This window comes from Haliaeetus leucocephalus, unplaced genomic scaffold (assembly GCF_000737465.1).
Source record: "Haliaeetus leucocephalus isolate CR32 unplaced genomic scaffold, Haliaeetus_leucocephalus-4.0 Scaffold657, whole genome shotgun sequence".
Classification (NCBI taxonomy): domain Eukaryota; kingdom Metazoa; phylum Chordata; class Aves; order Accipitriformes; family Accipitridae; genus Haliaeetus; species Haliaeetus leucocephalus.
Window position 1 is genome coordinate 4,840,263 of NW_010973093.1, and position 6,330 is coordinate 4,846,592.

Below are 6,330 nucleotides of genomic sequence, written 5' to 3' on the forward strand. Positions count from 1 at the left end.
TGGTTGCTTGAAATATGGCAGGAACCATGCTCACACTCATAGGAGGGAGGGAATTACTAGGGAAACCACTAGGATTGCCTTAAGCTCACCTGAAGAGGCAGCTTTGCTAGAGAAGGACCCAGCACCAAAAACACTAGTGACGCTTGCAAGCGACAATAGGATTTGAGATTCCCCCTTCCCTGCAAAGAGGCTTTCCACCCTCTTCCTTCTCTCTGCAAGGCTGTAGGTACAGAAAGGTGCAATATTTGGGGGTATTTAGAGGTATTCTGACCCCATGAGCAAAAAAAAAAAGAGACTAGTTTCATAGCCATCAAGCTGTTCCTCAGTAGTTTTTGGTGATTGCACTAATGGTAACAGGCAGAAGAGCATGCTGCCTGTTGCAGGCTAAAAGGATCTTAATGCCAAGGATATGTGCTCCCTGTAAACGTCTGGAAGGGACCCCTAATACTGGTGGGGACTGCAGGGCTCAGCCACAGCGTGATCAGTTCAGTGCGGGTCCTTTAATCCTCCAGAAAACAGGACATGGTCAGCTCTTAGCGCTAGTTACAACATGGTTGGGCTCTGTCCCCAAGGGCTGGTGGCACAGCAGCAGTGTCATTTGAGGTTAAATCTGCCAGGAAAAGGGCCAGAGCCCCTGGGGCTTCGGTTGTCTCAGAGAAGTGTGGGTCAGGTTTGTCTGCTGGATTTCTCTACATCGCTCCTGGAAGTGTTTGGTGGATCCCTCCTGTGCCATCAACTCTGATCCTGGCCCCGCTGGCTGCTGGACCTGCCTTCTGTTCCCACTGCCTCTCTTGTTTGGGGACAGCTTGGTCTGGGCCCAGTGGTGAATATCTTGGGTTAAGAAGGTGCTAGCTGGCTCTTTGGTGTCCTCAGCAGCTCTGGATGCAGCTTCTGCCAATGGCCAGAGATGAGCAAAAACGAGACGTGAACGTGCTCCCGAGGCCTCTGTGCTTCATCCTTCTACTTGAATAAACCATCCCAAGGATGGTGTTGCCTTGTGGACTCCAAGAAAAGACCTTCGTGCGGGGCGAAGCATCACTTGAACATAAGCAGGCGCTCTGGCTCCACCATGATGTGAAGCCAGCTTGGACTCCTGGCAAGCACCCGCCTTCCCCGGCCACCCACCAACTCCATGAGCACCCATCTTTTCCTATGTGCATGGAGCAGCGTCCATCCCTTGCTCACAGTATGGAGTTGGCAGGGACACCAAGACACTGGTCATGGTGGGCTGTCCCCTTGCTCACAGGGTGCCTGCGGGGCGATGTGGGAGCGTGCTCTGAGGTCGCTGCTGTGCACTTCTGCACATCAGTATTTTAAGTCCAGTAGGCTCAATGGATCAGACAGATTTTAATAGCTCTTTCCATGCACTTGGAAAACGTTTTCCCACTGACTTTTCATTTCCCAAACAGGTTTGTGTGCGTCTTCTCAAATGGGGCTGAAATTTGACGCTGTTTTTTTTGTTTAATACTTTAAAATAGCACCTTATCCTGTCAAACCATTGCTATTTGTGAACTTGATATCCGTGGCTAAATATATCCCTGCTGCTGTTAATGATATAAACCTCTTTGGTTTCAGCTGGCCCTACAGAAATACTAGAGAGGAGAATTTCCATCTCATAGAGAAAAACAAGCACAAACTCTAGGGACTCATAATCCTGGCTAAGGTTTTGACCTCTGATGCTTTCTGGAAATGGAAGAAGTCTGAGGTTCTTTCAGGTCATCTTTGTACATATGTGCAGCCTCACCAAATCTGTGTAATGTCTGTGCTGATCTGTAAAATACTGTTCAAAGAACTTTTTAAGTAATTGTAAAATATTAAATGTTGATTTATTTCGAGTACAAATACAGCGTTTGAGTCAAGTAATTCCTGAGCAGGCAAGAGGTGCAGGAGGAGGCTCCGTATCTCCAGGAGGAGAGCAGGGAGCACCGGGGTCCTTTGCAGAGTAGCTGACCTGAGAGCAGGAAATGGCTCGTAAAGTCATTATGTTCTTCAGCTTGGTCCCAGAGGGCACGACAGGGAGACTTGCAGAGGTTAATTGAGCTGCTTCTGTTCTGTGAGCAAAAAGCCGGTTTTGATGTTGTAAATCCAAAATTGGCTTCATGCTGGATTAAGGAGAACAGAAACTAGCAGAGCTTGTGTGTGCAAGGTGAGATCTGTGCATACCTTTCCTTTCTAGGAGGCTCCTTGCCCTTTGCTGTGTTGCTTTGTAGAGAAATATGAGTTATGTCAAGAGCTGGGTGCCTGGCAGCTCCTGGGGCTGTGGGCAAGGTCCAGCTCCAGAGTGCACAGCAGAGCCCTGGGACGAAGGGTGACTGCTTGGGGGCAGCAAGTTTTTGCCCAGCAGCTGGGTATTACGGTATTTGTGACTTGGAAATCTCTTCTGCATCTTTGGGGATGCAGACTTTGCAGATGGAGCTGTTGCTACTGGAAGTACTCTGAAATATGAAATGACACTTGCAAATGTTTAACTGTCTCCAGTGTCACCTTATCTTCCTGTGGATATTCAAGGAAAGAGGCTTAGTTGGTAGGTGTGAGGTGTCATAATCAAATAAATAACATGGGAAGAGTCAGCTTAGCTCAGACGAGCCAAAAACCAGATGAGAATAACTTTTGTTAATCAGCACTTTGTTTTATGTATTAATTTTTCCACTCTGATTAGAGAATAACAAAACGTGTTTTTTAAATAAAAAGTGTCTTTTGAAAAGGCAAATAAGGAAAATACTTTATTTTCCAAGATGGAATCATAATCTGCTGTTGTTTGTTCTCAACAACAACAAAAATGCCCAAATCCCCCTTCCCTGTTCTTTTCTTTTTAAAAAGAAAAGTGGAAGGAGGCAGGTGCATGCTTAAATCCAAAGCAGAAAGTAAGTACTTTGTTCTAAAACGTGCATGACGAAAAGTTTAGGATCAAGGCTCAAGTCTCATCCTTGAAGTGCTGCATAGCTAAGGGTTTTGGTTTTGTAAGTACAAAAGATTTAGCAAAGAGCCGCTGATAAAATAAGCAAGGCTGGATTAAGGCTAGACTATTTAACAAAACTAGTTTTGTTTCTTGTAGTTTTGCTTCTTAGTCAAATCAACTCAACAGGGCTTTTTGCAACTCTCAAAGCATCAAAGGTGAGCTGGTCTGTGGTCCATCTGTGTCTGTGAGAGATGGGAAGACATTGGATAAGGTGTGTTCAGTGTTTCAGGCTGGGAACACCAACTTATGTTGGCTTCCCGAATGAGATAGGTTTTAGCAAAAAAAAAAAAAAAAAAGTGCCTTGGGGTTTTTGTATGTGTTAATTTACCAGGGTGCAGTGGCAGTTTCAGATAGTCCCCTGCTCTGTCAGGGGTTGTCACCCCACAGCCACTTCAGCCGAAGTTGCTGGACTCAGCACAGCTGGAGTGGGACATGCTCCACTGCCGGGGAGGTGGGACATGGAGCTGTGGTGTGGGGACACACTGCGGGGTGACTTCTCACCACCCATCATCAGTAGTGACCCTCCATGCTCCACTCTTCTCCAATGGCACTTTGTGCATAGCTGCTCCTCATCTTTACTGGTGTGATCCCCACGGCTTCTCGCTGTCAGCTCCACAAGGAGCCATCTTGGTGTGGATGCCTGTGTCAGGTACCAGTGTGCCACAGGAGGTGGTTGAGAGCTGAGTCTGACACCCCAGAGCCACCGTGGCTCAGTGCTGGCAGAAAGCACAAAGCTTAGCACATACAGGCAATGTCAATCAGGTTGCTCAGGGTCCAGGCAATGTTTGAATAGCTTCAGGGACGGAGGTGTTCTAGTGCACGAGGTGAAGAACAATGTGATCCAACACCCATCCAGAGAAGGGGTCCTTAAGTGGCCATTCCTGATCTGGCAGCTAATTAGAAACATATAGAATAAATTAGCATCGATAGGCAGGAATGCGATTGCCTGTCCTGGATTCACTGTTGCAGGGTTTAAGATACTCCCCTAAAAGTAAGAAAACACACATGCCCTCCTCTTCTGGCAGGTGGGGCAATCGAACCCACCTTCATGGTCCATGTAGATCATCATCAAGTTGTTTGAATGGAGACATTGCTGTGGGACATGATGAATACTCCCAAATAATGACAGTTGTATCTTGAAGCACATTGGGTGAGGAAAAAACACGTTCATTCCTAAATGTGGTCTGTTTAGACTGATTTTTCTTTAGCTTTACTGTCATGTTGGGGAAAAAGTTTATTTGCAAAGTTCATGTGGTCTGCCAGAGGTGAGCAGAGGTCTGCCAGGCCCAGAATGAGGACGGCTGCCTGGAGAAAGCTGGAACCTGCACCCAGGCTTGGTGTGCTGGGGCAAAAATAGCCCAAGCATTTGGTTGGCGATGGGGCACTTCACCTGGGCATAGGGACCTGCCCACAGGCTTGTGCAGCTTGGCACCTTTGGTCCCTTCCTCGTGCTCAACTAGTCTGCTGGGATTGCTGGGGAAAACCTTCCTCTTATACTTTTGTTTCCTGGTAGACAAATGTGTAGTTTAATGGGTGGCATTTCTAGGTGCCCCGCAGCAAGAGACCAGCAGATGGGGGACAACATGGGGCGTGGAAGCCCACAAGAACCTGGGGATTTGGGTTATGGGACCTGAATTGGCTTGTTTCCAGGAGATCTCTTGCAAGGAGGTATTTCAAAGGTGCTCATCTGTTCTCTCAGCTGTAGCAAGAGATAGCAAAGAGCAGAGTCAGGCTTCCTGGCAGCTCTCAGTCCCCGCATACCATTACACGATTAAGATTAATGTACCCAGGGTGTCTCCTTGGTTAGAGGTCACAGCCCCACAAGCACCGTCCCCTCCTTTCTGGCTGCCTGTCTGCTCCCATGGCTGCATCTTAAATTACCTTCAGCCGAAGCAGAGGTACCTGGGGACAGCTCAGGTCCTGCAGGCAGGATTGGCAGCCGGCGAGCCCCAAACTTGGCTCCCTGCCTGCGGGTTGGTGACGGGCTAACTGAGCCACAGCACGACAGCCAGGTTCAGCCCTCCACTAGTGACAGGATCTGCCTGACCCAGAGGGGTTTATTGAGACACCCACCGATAATCCAGCACTTTCAGAAGAAAAGGGAGAAGGGGAAGAAAATCCAGGGAATATCTTCTGCTGCCAAATTCCCTCCCCTAGTTCCCTCTTGCGGCTGCAGGTTTCTGGGCTGGTAGATCAGGCTGTTTCCCATGTGCATGATTTAGCTGCTCTTACGAAGGCACCTGTAAAGTAGACAAGATTGGAAATTTCTGTGAATTTTGCTAATTTCTTAGGGGTTTTGTCCAGCACCCATAACTGAAAAGGGTATCGGACTCCCTGTTTGTCTCAGGACTGACCTATGCTCAGGACTAATGAGAGCAAATCTGGACAAGTGAAATATTTCTGGGCTGCAGGTGGGTTTTTATCTCTCCTGGCAATGCCTGCTGCTCCACTGTCCTTAACTTACTTGTGCTAATCAATGATCAATTAAAAGTTAACAAGGCTCCCTGTGCCTGCATGAGGAACAGTTTTCCTAGCAGGGAAAATTCACTCAAGAACAGTAATGGTGTGCTAACGATGCAAAGTTGCATAATTATCAGTGTGTTTGGATGCAGCACAGGTCTTACAGCCTGTATGCCTGTGCCAGTTGGTGCAGACAGCCGACTGTGGGAGGAACAGGGTGGGCTTTTCTGTGCCAATCCTGAACTCGCCTTCTTCCAATATTCACCTCTGTGCCCTTGTAATTCCCTCTCCCCTCCATAGGCACCTCCTCTGCAGCACTCGCAGAAGGGAATGCAAAGGCTAAGGGGGGTTGCAGCCAGAGCAAGTACATGTAAAAACTGAACTCCAAATCAAAGCAAGCATGAAAAATATTTTTTTGGTGTTTACCCATCTCTAGGATAACCAAAACTTGGGCTTGACTGCATAAAACTTTCTGGACAGCAGTGGGCCAGTGTAATGCAGTGTATTTAGCTGGTGTTTCCATCCGCAGAGAAGACCTCAAGCAGGGTGGCTCAGCTAGTCAAACACTCTTTGTCCTCACAAGGACTGGTCCTGCTTCTGGCCATGTCCCCTCTTGCATCAGGTCTCCTGTCTGATCGCTCTATGGCCAAAGCAATTCTCTTCTTGTTGATTCAGTCTCCCACTGGCTTAGGAAGCTGAACGGCTGGTGAAAAGGTCTGGACCTGGTGTGGCTGGGACATATGCATATGCAAACATTGTTTTCAGTGGTGATGAGATGTAGATTGGCTCAGTCCACCTTGCCCGTGCACTGACGATTGCAGTGACTTTCTAGTAAGATACCCATGAAGTGCAGGCTGAGATGTTGCTCCTGTAATCAGAAATCTGGGGAGGATCTGTCAGGATACCCAGGA